Source organism: Falco biarmicus, chromosome 1 (assembly GCF_023638135.1).
Source record: "Falco biarmicus isolate bFalBia1 chromosome 1, bFalBia1.pri, whole genome shotgun sequence".
Lineage (NCBI taxonomy): Eukaryota > Metazoa > Chordata > Aves > Falconiformes > Falconidae > Falco > Falco biarmicus.
In genome coordinates, this window is record NC_079288.1 from 8,915,456 (window position 1) to 8,931,225 (window position 15,770).

General features: G+C 46.3%; 1 long non-coding RNA gene across 1 annotated transcript; it reads right to left on the reverse strand.

Annotated features, from left to right (window-relative positions):
* Window positions 1-10,840: 10,840 nt before the first annotated feature.
* On the reverse strand, window positions 10,841-15,390 carry LOC130143787 (uncharacterized). Its single transcript, XR_008819870.1, has 3 exons — window positions 15,140-15,390; window positions 14,076-14,233; window positions 10,841-10,948 (listed from the first exon to the last, which is right to left on the reverse strand). It is a non-coding gene; the product is annotated as an uncharacterized LOC130143787 (long non-coding RNA).
* Between the last annotated feature and the right edge of the window lie 380 nt (window positions 15,391-15,770).

Genomic DNA, 15,770 nt, shown 5'->3' on the forward strand with positions numbered 1-15,770 from the left:
TGAAGTACCAAAGACAGTATAACTAGCTCCAAGATCTCTACGGGACTAAAGGACCGACCATGCAAGTAACGTGGTCTATCTGGTTAAGCAAAGAAGCCCACAGAGAATGAACAGACATGTTTTAAAGTCCAGGCTGTCAGATGGGGAATGCTGAGACTGCATGGTTGACTCTCCTGGTGGTGTGTATAAGCAGATCCAAAACTTTCAGTAGTGTCTTGGAGAATTGACTCTGTTACTGAAAGTACTACATCTTGAACCAATTAATGTTACTTTCACATCCTGCCTTAGCTTGCAGAAGAACTTCAGAAAGGCTGACCTTAAAATAAAGTAACATAGCAGAGTTCCCAAACAGACAATTAGGAATTCACAGCCATCCATCTTGGTTCCTAAGTTTCCTGTAAAAGAAGTAGTTTCTTTTCATGACTGAGCTTAATCTTGTTCACTATGAAGTATGACTATGAGTACTTCACTATGCATTTTTTAAATGAAGAGATCAAGACTGTCCATGTTTTGCCTAGATAAGAGCTGACCAGCAAAAGAAGTATAATTGAAAATGGTTACATGTGTGCCAGAGGATGAAAAACAACTGGAAATATTTGGATTTTTTTTAATACTTGAATTCTTGCTCCAAAATATCTAAGAAGTATTACTGGGGATGAAAGGAAGCACGTAGGAAGATCCCTCTGAGTCCCTCTACAAGCAAGGAAAGTATCTCTTCTCTCCTGCAAGATCTTGAGCAATGTTGGAACAATCACCAGTACTTAAGAGATTATTTTCAGGGACTGTAGCTAGCTGTGAGCAGAAGACTCATGGATTATGGTTGCTATTTTACATCATGTAGGAGCTTCACACTGTGTGCATATAAATTGTCTGGCACCTATGTGTTGCAAATAAATAAATCCATCTGATTTGTGGTTTAAACTTATGATAAGCACTAGAAGTTGAACATGCAACGAGTGAGATGGCTGTAACATCAGTGTAAGGCTAAGGAACGAACCAGACATAGGGTGGTGTAAGAGCATCTGATATCTGTTTGAATGAGTTGATATGAACACATATCAACAAATTCTTCAGCCCTTCCATCTGTGTCTTGACAGAAATTTTCAGGAATTCACTGAGATAACTGTGTTCCTGACACACACACCCATAAGGGGATATTTCCCATCTATTCTTCTTGCTCTGGGATTGAAGGTTGTGAACTCCACCTTCACAGGAAAACAAGGCCTATAATAATCTGGTTAGGAGAGAAAGAAACCTTGCTTACATGGGAGCACTGGAAGCCGGGTTGGCTTAGATGTGTGCATCCAGTAAATGGACTGCTGCCACCAGCAGATCTAGAAAGCTGTTAAAATTAAGTGTTTGAGACCCTTCATAGGTCCTGCATAGGCTGGAACCAATCTCTAGTAGCATGCAGTGTGCATATAGGTGCAGGTTACTGCTCAAAAAGGAACACATTTTTATTAAATGGCATCTCACCTTTCAGCTGAGCCCTTTTTACTGTTTGTTCTCTCAAGCTTTGCTTTGTAGCTGAGAGTTTAAAATATCATAAGAAATTGGTATTAAATCACACTTAAGGAGATTCCTAAAAGTTTACAGAAGTCATCCTATCATTGCAGTCTTAGGGGTTTGTCTTTTTCCTTTAATATTCTAATTACAAAGGTTCTTCAAAAGTGTACCTATCTTTGAGCTGTCCTTACAGACTATACCTGGTGCACTTGTCAGTTTTTTCATTAGTTGGGCTGTACAATTAAGATGATTACTAATTTATGAGGCACATCAAGGATACAGGTGTTCAACAGGGCTGAACAGGAAACGGTTCAGTGCTTGGCATTAAACAATTCAATGCCAATAAAATGAGTGACAGTGTAGTAAGTCCTGCTGGAGCAAACAGTAATCAAAACATTTTGCTAAGTGTGAAGATAAATAATACATATTTAACATTTCATTTGAAATCTAAGATAATTTTCTTTTTCCAGTTCCCATCAAGAAAAAATCCCCTGCTTTTCCACAGATGCTATTAAATAGAATATATTTTAAGCAAGCAAAAATGATTTATAGCAATGGCAGCTGTGACAGAACATGTGATGTCAATCACAAGATAGACATGAATTCCCAGTACAGGTTTAGAAAAGAAAGACCTTTGCCCCTTGGATTAGATTTGAAGATGTTGCAAAAGGAAAAGAAATCAGAAGACAATACTTGTAAAAAAAGACTAAGAGGAAAAAATGTTCTTTGCTGCTTTGCCAGTGAGAATGTGTATGATTACCATTTGTAACCATATCCTCTAATGGTTCTTTCTAGAGACTAATAATTATATTAATGAAAGTTTGCAGATAGCCTATCCTTGAAAGCACATGTTCCACAGGACAGGAAACCCCTGCAAAGAAAATCATAGTGTTTAATCTCCTAGCCACTCATATGAGCATTTGTGAAAGTTTCTGTGCTGCACAGCATCTGCTTTGCTGCCTTTCTGAAATACTTACAGTGTATCATAAAGGGCAGCTATTTCAATGATAGCTCTTGGTAAATGATCTGCTGAAAAAAGCTGCCTTAACACAAAAAGAAAAATTAAATAGGTCCTGCCTACCACTAACTTTCTCCCAGTCCTGTTACTGTCTCTGCAGGGCTGGACTCCACTGCAGCTGAAAGCAAAGCACGGCACAATCAGAAAGAGGTGAGGCAGAGCAAGAGCAGACCCTGGATACAGAATGTCCTTCTCAGCAATGCAGCATGGGCAAGGTGCTGTGGTGCTGACATTTCCCATAAAGAAGAGACTCAGGCACACTGAAAATAGAACCGTCTTCAGAAAGATCAGGCAGTTGCCTCACTCTCTGCCAGCCCTTAAGACACAACTTCACCTCCACCAGGCTCTGTGTTAGCAGACAGGGAGTGAGAATACTTACCAACACATCACAGTGAAAGAGAGAATAAGCACATAAACACAGATTTCCAGCTAGGCAGAACCTCATGAGCTTTGCTTATAGATTTGCACTGTGAACTGGAGACGAGTTTATGACATTCCAGTGTGGAAGGAAATTTCACAGCCAGGAAGTGTGATAACTTCTTCATAACTCTTATCCATGAGTTTCTATGTGATCGTTAGTGGAAGAAACCTTACGGCCCTTGTTCAGGTGTCAGAAACTCCTGCCAAAAACAAACCTAGGAAAAATGTGGTCACAGGCCCCAGACCTTTATATAGTACTCATCCATTGTGGTTTACAACTTGAAATAAATGATTGAAGAGGAACACTGCTGATTTCTTACATTTGGCTGGGAAGGCCTTTGCATTTCTTGAGGTTGAATCCTACTTTAAACAGGTTGCCATGCCCTGTGGCAGCCAGCAGATTCCAATACAGTAGAGAACAGAGTGTGAGGTCCCATTTCTTCTTTCATTACAGTGCAGCAGTGAAATTCTGTGCAATTTATGATTTTTATATGCTCATCAAATACCATTGGCAGTCTCACTGGCTTCCACATTTTCACTAGGTTTCCCAGTGTAGTCCCAACAATTTCAGACATGTCTTGGGAAGATTTGTTTATCCACTAGGCCGTCTGCTCAGGTGGGTGTAGCTGAGGAAATCCTAGTTTATAGATTCATTCCAGTCATAAAGAAACCTCTACAAATTAGGTAGCATCATGCCTTGTACTGAGAAATTGTGACTTCTGAGTTCTGTCATGCGACTTTTCCTGCAAATTGGCTGCTATGGCATTTATTTCTTACTGATTGTATCTTTGGAAAGAATTCATTCAAGTCAGTAAGCTTTAGTAGGTTCTAACATAACATTGATGGTACTTACATGATGAACATATCCTCTGATCTACACCTTGCAATATCTTACTGCTTACGCAGGGTTGTGGCATGGGAAAGATGCAGGCAGACATTCAGGGGCATAACTGGATGCATTGCAGAGTGAAATTGGGTATAGGTAAGTTCATTTCTACTGCCACTAGATGGAAGATTCAAAGCATGATTAACATTTCTTTTTCAGTTTCAAAAAGCAAAAATCCCAAGAAGAGCTGTGTCCCTTGGAGATGAAAGTTGAGAATTGTGATGAAACCCTGTCCCTTTTCACGTGGATTTGCATGACTGCTGCAGTCCCACACTTGTTACACAAACAATGCCTTTGAGTGCAGTTAGTTCCGTATTAACATCATGGGGGAGTGCAGTCTCACCTGGCACGAAATTGCTCTGTCACCTAATTTCATTGCAATGAAATCAAAAAGCTGTTCAAGGAAATGAAAAACCCTTGCTGAAGCTCAGCCTTCCTTTCTGTGAAATGCCTTTCTTCCACTGGCTTTCTGCGTAACATTTTCTCATTGCAATGTTTCTTTGTGACTCCCTCACTGTGAGGCTGGGCTCCATGAGCTTTCTGCAGAGGAAATGCAGCCAACAGCGTTTTCCTACCAGTCTATAACTACATTAATTGTCATATATGTATACAAACAGAACCATATTCAGACCGTGTTTGTGGAAGGCTGTCATCCACTTTGTGTGGTTGGAAACGTCAAGAACAAGTCAGTAAGAAACACCTCATTGCATGGTTTGATGTCATCTCATACCACTATCAGAATACACAACTTCCAGAAAATCCTGCTGAAGGTGCAAGTGGCCACCTTCTGCACTGGGCTACCCAGGTACAACTCTAGGACTCCAAGCTGTCTGCAAGTGAGATGTTGGGACATCTGTATCAAAGATGACCTCCTCTGCAGATGTCCATTGCAGGTGACAGCTGTCCCTAGGGTTAACAGACTTGCCTGTCTGGGTAGGAAGGCATCGCATCCAGGAGGAAGGAATGGAAAAGCTGAGGTAGAGCATAATGAAGGAAAACAGGCATTTTGCCTGCCTAGCTCTTTGCTCTCAAGGAGTAACCTCCTCTCCTCCCACTCCAAACAGTTTGATTTAGGCCTTGATCCTGCTGACACGTGACAGAAATCCTGCATCCCTCGTCTTGTCACAGTGGATCTGAGAGAAGCAATGTCAGAACAACCCTGACTTCTGAACAGCACAGGGCACCATCGATTGGCAGCTCACAATTCATTCTGTCCCCACTTCTCTGGAGAGCCATGCTATCATGGGCACTGTCTGGACTGTATCTCATGCTCATTCTATTCAGGTGTGCCCATTGCAGGAAACAGCTAAGTTTTCATAGCAGAAATACACAGCAAGTATAAGGTCTGTGTTAAACACTGTTAAATTCCATTGCTACAAGTGCTCAAAACATATTAGTGTTCTAATACACACATAAAAACGACACTGGAAGGTTTGTCACTACAAAATTGTAACACCTGATCTTCACAGGTGCCTTTCATGTTAAGATGTTCCTTCTTTTCACAGGTTAATTGCAGTTCTTCCCTATACATGGCATTATAAATTTATGCCACTGATTTTGTATTGTGTCCCTTTTACTAAAACAATCTAATAAAAAAATAACTTTAAGACTTTGCTGAGGTGTCAGAGCTACTCTGACACAGACTCTGTTAACAGCGGAGGAGAAAGCACCTGGGGAGCTGGAAGAAGAGCCTTGTTAGGCCAGCAGCTACAGATGAGAGGCCTAGATCTTTCATTACAAACCCCCCTCCAAAAAACAAACAAAAAAACCCAACCAACCAAACAAACCCAAACAACAACAACAAAAATTAATAAAAACGTCAGAGTGAGAAAGCACATAATAAAAAAAATCTCCTTGCCCTTTGTGTTCTACTGGAGGAGGTTTTTTTCTCCAGTGTTGGTTTTAGCTGTGGAATTTTTAATTGTCTGGGTTCAGCAAGCTCTGCAAACCTTTCCAGCCTGTTAGACATCCTTTCAGCTGATACTTTTAAGACCTGATTGTGTGCCTGCTCCCTGCTGTTCTAAGCATTCTGCTGCAAGCCCCTATGTTCCAATGTTTCTTGCACCTCTGTTCTCCCCTTCACTCTGGAAGTTACCTCTCATCTTCCGTTGTGTTTAACTGCTGTCAGGTAAGGTCCAGTCCTCCCTTCAGAGGTCTTCACCTGACCCACAGTGAAGCAGACAGCACAAGGCTTTCCCATGTCCTTCCCAGTCACAGCCTTTTAACAAAATACCACTCTGTTGATGGCAGGGTTGAAGAGAACTAATCAAACCCTACTGTTAATCTGAGGATAGCAGCATACCAGCTTTTCAATGGGAATCCCAATATTTCATCAGTTTCAAGTTTTTGGCAATAGATTAGTCACATACAGCCTGTAGCTTCCAGAAATCAAACACAGAAGTGGGCATTACAATCAGACTTCATAAGTAAAATCTTTAGACTATTCACTCTATAAGATCTTTCAAAGGCATCTAATTGAAACATCATCTGTCGCTCTTTCTTCATCATATCCTATGATTATTTTTAGACCCCAAAGTGGTCATCCTGCACTGTAGTTCTGTTAGGCAGGAACTTACCATTTGAGAAGGTTATTCGATTTCCTTTGAAGGAAACAAGAGGCCTATGAGCCAGTGTAAGACATTAACCACAGAACAATTTGAATAAATAGCAAGACAAAAGCATACAGTACTGCTCTGTTATACACAGGGGGATGATCAGCTTCCATTATGACCAGAGATCCTGGGTTACGTTTTACACGTCCCTGTTGCTTTACTCTGGATCACACTTCCTCTAAAGGTGGATAGTTAGTTCTCCACAGATCAACTAATGTTTCGTTCTCTTCTGTGAAGCGGGTAAAACACAGAGTTCAGTCACTGGCTCTTGACAAAATACTGGTCATCTGTTCAGAAAATCAAGTGATTTCCAGATGACCTGTGAATAGATTGAAATGAGATGTGTGAGATACTTCCTTGAGAAATCTGTACTTCACAGTGCAAAATACCCTTTCTCCAATCTTTTTATACAATTCCTTTGTGTCCCAAACACTTCCAGATCTGAGACCTCTCTCTGTAGAGTAAAGCAAAGACTCCCAAGATTTGAATGTTTTAAATCATTCTCTCCATTCAGGTTATAGAAAGAGCTTAGTTTCAGTACACTGTACCCAGGAAAAAAACTCACCTAACCCCAACCCTACTGCTGGAGTACATGCACATTTCTTCTTGTTGCCAAAACAGGTTATTTAACACATGGATTTAGGAAATTGACTTAACACCCACAGGGTTATTAGAATAATTTATCTTGGGAATAGGAGTGCTAGGATACGACAAGTCTTTAGCTGAAGGAATTGAATTATCAACATGCATAATGCTGAAATGCTCACAAAACACAAAGATAAGCAGCCAAGTTCTTTTTAAAAAATGAAAGATGTTCAGTATTTTTTGCTGCTTACTGTTAGTTTTTACACTAATCTTGAAGAAAATTCCTGGTGGGATTTGCAGCTTGCAAATGCTGTTCTCAGTTATGCTGTTAATATTTATAAAACATTCCAAGAGTGATCTTTGTGCCTGTGGATCCTTAATGAACAGACTGATAAGGAATGTGTAGCCTCATACTGAAGATCCCTGGGTAAAATAAGTCCTACCAGGAATGCTGGCATGAGACAAGGAGAAATGCCAGAACGCTAATTCTCTGGTGCAAAGCTGTTCATTCTGACACTTCTGCTAAGATGTGGCTGGGCACTGGATCCTGGGGATGGTAAGGGCACTTTTCACATTAAAAGTTCCTTTTATTCTACTGAAAGGTGGGTGTTGTGTTGAATTAAATGAAATATAAGAGCTTTCTTTGTTCCTGGCATAGTATATCCAGTCTGCGTAATTGTTTGTGGTTTATCAGGGTACGATGCGTCTTTCAGGGATTTCAGCTAACATTCCAGATGAGCAATGCTAAAAAGGATGGAGTAGGAAAGGAGTTGGGGATTTTTTGTAGGGAAAAGCTAATGATAAGCCTAACAGATAAAAGACTAACTATCCTGATTATATGTAAGATATGCTGGGCCAGTTTGTGGCTTGGCTATTACAAAAACAGAAGTGAGCTAGCCTTTGTCTCTGTCGCTGTTGAGAACCTCCTTGTATCTCAGGCTATCTATGAAGGGACTAAGTTGGCCTTGCTACCTTCTGAACCTTATAATTTGTTTGGAGACTAATATCTGCAATGCTTGAAACAGTTATTTGATCTCACAGCAGAGAAAAAGAAGCAACTTCTACTTGTGAAGTTTCAGTGATAGATTCTGAACCCAGGACTGTCTTTACCTTGCTATGATGGCACCTAAGTAGCTGCTGACTGAGTAAAAGTAACAGTCTTGCAAAGAAAAGTAATGAGGGAGGGCAAAATCAACTAGACATTAGAGGCAGTTAACACAAAGCACTTTTAGATGTAAAGAGCAACAGTGCTTGAGCGTGCATGAGATTTCTATGGTTACCCAAATTCCTCCTATCTCCACAGCAAATGTCAGAGAAAGATACATGAGCAGTAGGCCTGGCCAAGGAGGTGACATTCAGGATGCCCTTTCCATCACGTGTCAAAGCAGCTGAACAGCTTCAGTTACAGAACAGGTGAGTGGAGTGGACAGGCTCTGATGGCAATGGAACAGAAAGGGAAAGGCAAAAGGAGTTGGAGAATGCCACGACAGAAGAAATGAGGACAGCAATATAAACTAAAACTGCCAGATACTTGATTGATTAGCTTGTTTCTTGGTCGATAGTACACCTGAGAGAGAAGGAGGGAGAGGCTACATTATGGAGACAGATTAGTTCAGAATTTCACAACTAGATTTTTGTTGCTATAAGCAGATGTTACAATAACATCCAATTTCTTTGCCTGCTCTCTTCATAAAACAAGACAGACTTCTGAACACTAAACCTATTCAAACTACACAAGGCATTCTCAAGTGCAGAAGGAGTTTGCAGTACTGATATCATGGGAAACATTTTCTATTGGCAATTCCCACACTGGAAAAAAAGAGGTTTCTCAACATTTGCTTTCGGTTTGGAGAATGACAGGGTAACATCGCTCACGGGAAGACAGGATATATTGGTGTCAATGCAAAATTAGCTTGCTTTAATATTAGCCTAACAAGCTAAATGTGCAATGACCACTTCCTCTGGTCACTGCCATGCCAGGCAGCTCAGGTCAGTCTCTTCAGCTCCCTGACAAACCCCTCCAGCCGGTCGTATATTGCGGAAGCAGGGTGCCTCGTAGCCTCTCCCAGCAGAGCCGCCCCGTGACCCCACACTGCTGTCTGGCTCACATCTTAGCTAAGCTTCGACTTTACCTCTTTGGGTTTCCATTTCAAAGCCTTCCCGTGTGCTGGGCTGTATCTCTCCCAGCAGCACCGCGCTGATGTTGGGGCCCGGGGAGTGCCGATGCTGTGGGAGGTGTAAGAGCACTGTCATGAGACCTGAGCTGCAAAGTGCGGGAGCTGGGCAATTTCCTCCTTGCCTGGAGTGCAATGGGGAGCTCACAGTGTGAACTGTTGAATTTTACTTTATGGACAAAGAGCATCTGACAGGAAATGTTTTCAACCACTTGTGCTACTATTGCTGGAGCACTGCTTTTGAGCTCCAGAGATCCCCTGCCAGTCCTCTGCCGGCCATGTAGGACAGAAGCTCTAGCTGAGCCCATTAACTGCATCTATTTTAAACCGTTCTCCGAGAGGTCTTTCTTGATGGCCATTATGGACCAACAGGGACCTTTGCACCAGTAGTTATCAGATGACAGACAGCTTAGCTCTAAAAATAGTCCATCACTGCAAAGCAACCCCTGACCTCCACACAGAGCAGATAACCGCAAGTCAAGAAAAAGAAAACTTGTGTTTCTCACCAGTGTTCTACGTGTATCCTAATACTGTAAATATACGGGATCCTCAATAAAGCTGCACTGTAATTCAAGCACAAGACAGTATGTAGGGCTAGAATAATCTATCTAAAGATGGCTTTAGGACGAGCATAACCTCACAGAGAGGATTAGTTCAGACTGAAAGTTAGAGCAAGCTGACAGGATTCTAAAAAAAACTATGCAACAAACCATCCTATAATAGTGATGAGAGTTTAAAATCCTGAGGAATCTAATACTTTTCAAGTAAGGCAGAACATATACTTAAGGTATTTCTAATCTATGGTAAATATTTTTGTGATTTTGTTTTCCTCAAAATATATTTTACAAAGTCAAGATACTCTTTTCCTTATTCACATAATTAGCAGTCCAACCCACTGAAATGTGAATTGTTTCCTACTAGACAAACTTTCTACGTCTGCAGCCATAACATCCAAGCAACACCACAGAGGAAAAAATCGCCTAGAAACCTTCAAAAATATAAAACAGGCCCTTTTTGTCCCCAGTGTTAACTTGTGATGTGTTACAGTCCGCACTTCCTTTCCTCCTGAGTTCAACAGCCATAAACCATGCACTTTTCTGTCTCTTCTAACCTTCCCAGAAGTACTTTGTTTCTCTTCATTAAGTTTCCTTCTGACAGTTTGAGACACTTTCTCCAGTTTTCCTGAGCTACTTCTAGTCCTGATGCCATTTCGCCCTGCCAAAGTGCTTGGGTGCCCCTCTCCCACAAACTCTCAGGCCTTTCACAAAGCCTGCACTGGACCAACCATGTGAGGTAACCACATCAGGTGGTCAGGATCATCATGGTGCAGTTCAAATAGCAGCTCCTGTGACAGCTATAAGGTGCAGTTACCAAGTACGACACCGAGTATGTCTGCTTCAAAAGCCAGCAGAAATCCCAGGACAGGATGCCCAAGCATTTCTCACTGATCATCTTGTATTTTATCCCAGAGGTTCTTGGCCCTGGAGACCCAGGTCCCTGGCAGGCTCGTGCTGCTGGGACAGCCTCAGCAGCTGGGACAGCCTCAGCAGCTGGATCACAAAGGAAATGTCACATTCCAGCCGCAGACTCCTCCTTGGGGAGGGGATCCACAGAGCCAAGGCCATGAAGCACAGCTCACCTCAATAAGGCAAGTATCTGTCCCCGACCTTCCAAAGTCCTCTCTTCCTGCAGTCATGGATAGCTCGTTGCCATGTGCCAGGGCAGAAGCAGAGAGGAGGCTTCACCCCTGTCAGCAAGAGGGAGGAGAGGGTCTTAAGGCACTGCAACCCGAGGGCACTTCTGCACCTGTAGCCTCGGCTGCAGAGAAGCTCCCAGGCTGGACCATCCCCTTTGGGATATTGGGGGTGGCTGTTGCCCGGCCCCTTCCTCACCTGGGGCCCACGCATGCCGCCACGATGCAATCAGCATTAATTGCACGGGGAGCCTTTGAGCATGTCTTTATTAATACCAAGTGTGAAACAGGAAAATGCTATTGAAGCAAACCTGCCTCTTATCCCACACCTTGTGTGCCGGGGCACATCTAATGTGCTCCTACCTCAGGCAGGCATTCAGCTCTTGGGACTCCCACCACTTAGCCCACGAACCAGGTCCTCAGCGCTCACTGTCCTGCCTCAGCCATCTTCCCCTATCATGCCGCTCTACTCACTATGGGAGGTTGAGCCTGTTTCAAGTGTGTGCTGCTGACTGAACCTGCCTCTCACAGCAGCCCTGTCTCTGAGGGAGCTTGTCCTGCTGCCATACCCCAGAGGGAAAGGGGAACGTGATGTGTGACCGCTCTCGCCCCAACCCCAGGCTTCCTCTGCACGAGGGAACCTCAGGACAGGAGAGAGCAGCAAGGGAGATGAGGAGCAGGGCTTCTTCCCACTGGAGCCCCGCTCTGCTTCTGCGTTTGAACAGTGAAGGTCTAGGTGGGCTTTGCCTGGGCCCACAGGGCCATTGTCACATCCACTTCACGGGGCAGAATATTGGGGGGGGGGGGGGGGTGTCTCTTTTGAGACAGCATAAAGGTAGGCTATGGGGATGACTCCTCTACACCTCAGGCTGCAAAGGGCTTTCTTTGTCACCCTTGCTGGCCTAGAGCCTCGTCTGTGGAGGCTGGATCTCGCATGGCCATCCTGCGCTGAGTGAGGGTGGCCCAGCTCTCCTGGTACCTGCCTATGAAGCCTCAGCCAGGTCGCAGCTGTCAAAAGAGCGGCTGTATCACTCTCCTCAGGCTGCTCTACCACGCGTGTGGTGGAGTTGGCATGGCCATTGATGCTGCGTGATGTCCTCCTGGAAATCACACGCTTTGAGCACCTCTGTGGTGCCTTTGTGGGCAGAGGGCCCAGCAAAAATAGGGCCCTGCATGATGACCTGTCAAGTGTCAGGGGCTGCTTCTGTCAGCTCAGGCTCTTTTCTTTCGGCACTGGTGACCTAACATCTCCAGGCCTTCCTTGGCCCATTCCACCTGCCTTTGTTCTGTTCCAGTGGGGAACACGGGGACTGGCAGACCCGCCGGGTGGGACTCTAACTCGTTTGGTGCAATTTGATCGTAATATGTGGGCCAGGAAGTTTCAGCAGCTGCAGCAGCACCATTTTTGAGTGAGACCTAGCTGCTGGTCTGTAGCAGAGCAGCCACCCGAGGAAGGGCCGCCCTGACGGCGCCATGCTGACACCCCGTGGCAATGGGTGCCCTGAGCCGCGGGCCCAGGCAGCTGCTGCCGGGCTGAGCTCCCTGCGACTGACAGGAGCCGGCTGGAGCCCTGCGGCCTGTGCCCGCTGCACCTGACCCCTGCTAATAACGCCATCGCTGTTCTGCCAAGGGTCCCTACGAGATCTTGCCTGTCCCTTGAGAGTCAAGTGGCGAGACACAAGCGGAGGATAAGGCTGATGGGGCCTGTGTCCTCTGAACTTGTGTCCGAGTGACGCGGCAAAAGGCACAGCCGCTGTGCCGGCCGATGGCTCTGGGCCTTGCTTCCCTCTGCCTGATGTCTGTGGTGACAGAACCAGGCAGCGACGCCGGCTGCACTGAGCTCTCTGAAGGGCTAAGGGGGTCAGGCTGCAGGCAGAGATGGGTCTCCATAGCCATCGTGAGATAGCCACCAGCCTGGCCAGGGGCTCTCTTGTAGCCCCGAGGCTCCAGTGGCCCTTGAGGTGTCCGTGCTGTACAGCCCTACTATCTGCCCTCAGTGAGGGCTGTGAAAGCGCAGCCTGAGCAAAGGCCGTGGCTTCTGCAGTGCTGCTGAACCCTAGCGCAAGCCCTGCTTCTGTCTGCGTTCTCAGCCAGGCACGGACTCAAGGGGAGGCCGTTGTAAAATCAGGCGCTTTCAGAGCTGCAGCACACCCTGCCTTTTTCGTTCGCTGTTTTACAGGGGAAGTGATGCCCCACGTGCCCCAAGCTGAGCCCCAAATGGCCGCTGGAAGCACCTGGGTGGCTGCTGTGTTCCCCGGGGCACAGCACGTCCCAGGAGGGCACGGCGAGCACCCGGGTGCTGGTCTAGCACAGCCTCATTGCACCGACTGCAGAGGGGCCGCTTTGATTTATATTCTTACCGGGGAGAGCACAATCAGGCCTGCTTCTGATCTTTAGCATTGCAGCTGGGAAAGGAGCTGTGCTGGAGCAAGTCCCTCTGCGGTAAGAATAGTATCTGCCGTCTTAGGACACAACCCAGTTGTCCAGCTCCTACATGGCAGCACGTCGTGCTGAGATATAGAAGGCAACCTACCCGCTGAGGAATGTCTTCGAGTGCTATTAGTGGAAGCGTATCATCCACACCAACAGGCGTGACCCCGCACAGGAGCCTTGCAAGAGCGGGGCTATTTTGAGCTTTTGACACCGAGGATGAAGGGAGACAAATGACGGGCTGATCCTCTTGGCATGGGCCACCTCCACAGCTCTCTGTGGCCTTGTCTCCTCCTTGGGGCATGACCCTCGTGAAGGCTGGTGGGTGATTTGGTGGGACGTCAGAGCCCAGGAGGGAGCTGTGCATTTGCCGGGGGCGCAAGGCCAGGCCTCAGTCCCCTCAGCGCTGCCCAGACGTGCTTATGGCAAGTCCTGCCTGAGGGTGTGCACCTGTCCCCGAGCTTCGGGCACACGGCTGCCTGCTTTATTCGCAAGCACAGCCTCGAGAGCCAGAGCGATGCCAGGGGATGTGTAACTGCGCACAAGTGAAACACGCAGGAGGCTCGCAGAAGAAACAGTTGCCTTTGCAAACCACAGCCTAAAGAAGGCTATGGCAGGCTCGTCAGGCACAGTTATACCCGTGATGCGAGAGCTGCTTCTTCAGTGCCTTGCCTCTCCTTTCCCACCGATGCTCTGTGACGGTGGTTTTGTACAAATCATCAAAGAGACTATCCCCAGATGTCACACTCACCAGTGTGGCCAGGAGCCATCATCCTGCTTACTCTTCTTCATGCGCGCCGCCTTCTCTCTTCCTTAGGCCTGGCTTTGCTGGCTGCATTCCTTCATTCTGATGACACATCCTCAAGCTTCCATGCTGGAGGCATTGTGAGGCAAAGGATGGTGCAGGGCCTGTAAAACAGGGTTTCAGAGAGCCTCAGAGGCTTATGCATGTACAAGCCATTACAGCTAACAGGGATACTCGTGGATGTTGTGTGCCACCTAGACTTTACCCAGCCCCACCTGAAGCTTTGAAAACACCTGAAGGAAGTGGAGCCAGAGATTCTCAAGCCACCCAAGAGGAGCAGTCAGCTCCTAGGTGAGTTTGGGGAGGCAAGGTTCACTGCGAGAGACCCTGGCTGTGGTGGAACACTGTCCAGCAAGGAGAAATACTGCAGCGGGTGAGGAGGGATAAACAAGGATGGAGAGTCTGCTACGGAGCCATGGGGAAAAGTTGTGCAGTGTCATGAGAAGAGAGGACTAGTCTGGCATAACTGCAGGGTGTTGGGTGGCTTTCTTAAGGTCCTTGTGATTGAAAACTGAGGTCTGCTCCTACAGAACCCTCTCCCATTGCTCTCTTCAGACAGCACTGACAGAGGTTCTGCTTGGCAACGCTCATCAGCGACACTGGAAGCAGGCTGGACATCCTTGTGAGAGCTCGTGTGCTGGTGAGGCTGCACTTGGGAGCCAGGTAAGGTGAGAGCCCTTTGGATATTGCTGTCACAGGCGTACAGCCATGGAGCTGTCAGTTGCAACTTCCCAGCAGCGTGAGCATCTATCGGGAGACAAAGCCTCTGGCACTGACTTCTGCGAGCTTAGACCAAGCAGACAGTGCCAGTCCTTACCATTTCCCATCACCCCAAGGAGCTCCCCTTGAAAACACTGTAAGCAAACCAAAGTGGAAAGCATTCAGGGGCTCCCTGCCTCAGGCTTGGGCACAATCCTTTCCTGCAGAGCCTGTGTCCCTTCAGCCCACAACACTAGCCCCACTCCCATCCCTGTGGACTTGTGAGATTCAATGCTCTGTGGAGGACCCACCTCTCCTTTTGAATACTAGCGCTTGTACGGTAGACAGAGGTGGAAAGCTGAGGGCTGTCACGAGCTTTCAACATCAATATACACCCTGGGCTCTGCTCCTGAGTTGTCTTCTTCTGGTTTCCTTTTAGTGCCAGCTGCACATCACTCCTCAGCTGCTTCTAATGTGGTTCTCATTCACTCCACATCGATCTGCATCAAGGGCTCCTGGAGCCTGGGCTCAGCTGGGGTGACTGACAGCAAACGCTTCACACCCGGGCAGAGCTGCAACAGTGGGAGCATTTGTGTAAGTTGAAATTGCTGAGAGGATTTCCAATTAATTTAGTAGCCCCCAGTTAGCGCTAACCTGTGCCTGATTCACTGCATACACAGCCCTGCAGTATTTGAGGTGTCTGAGAAAATCCTCCAAGGCTGTGTGGTCTCCCTGAAAATACGGGACAGATGTTACTCTTGGAAGCCAAGAGATGTTGTTTCTGTGACAAAAATCAGCTTAGGCAAACATCTGCGGGTTTATCTTTAACATACCTTGGCACTGGCCACGTGTCTTTCGTCCAAACTAGAGGCAAGGCTTAACGCATCAGAATAATCCAGCTGAGGCAGCTGGTAGAGCACATGAGACTTCACAGCTGCACGT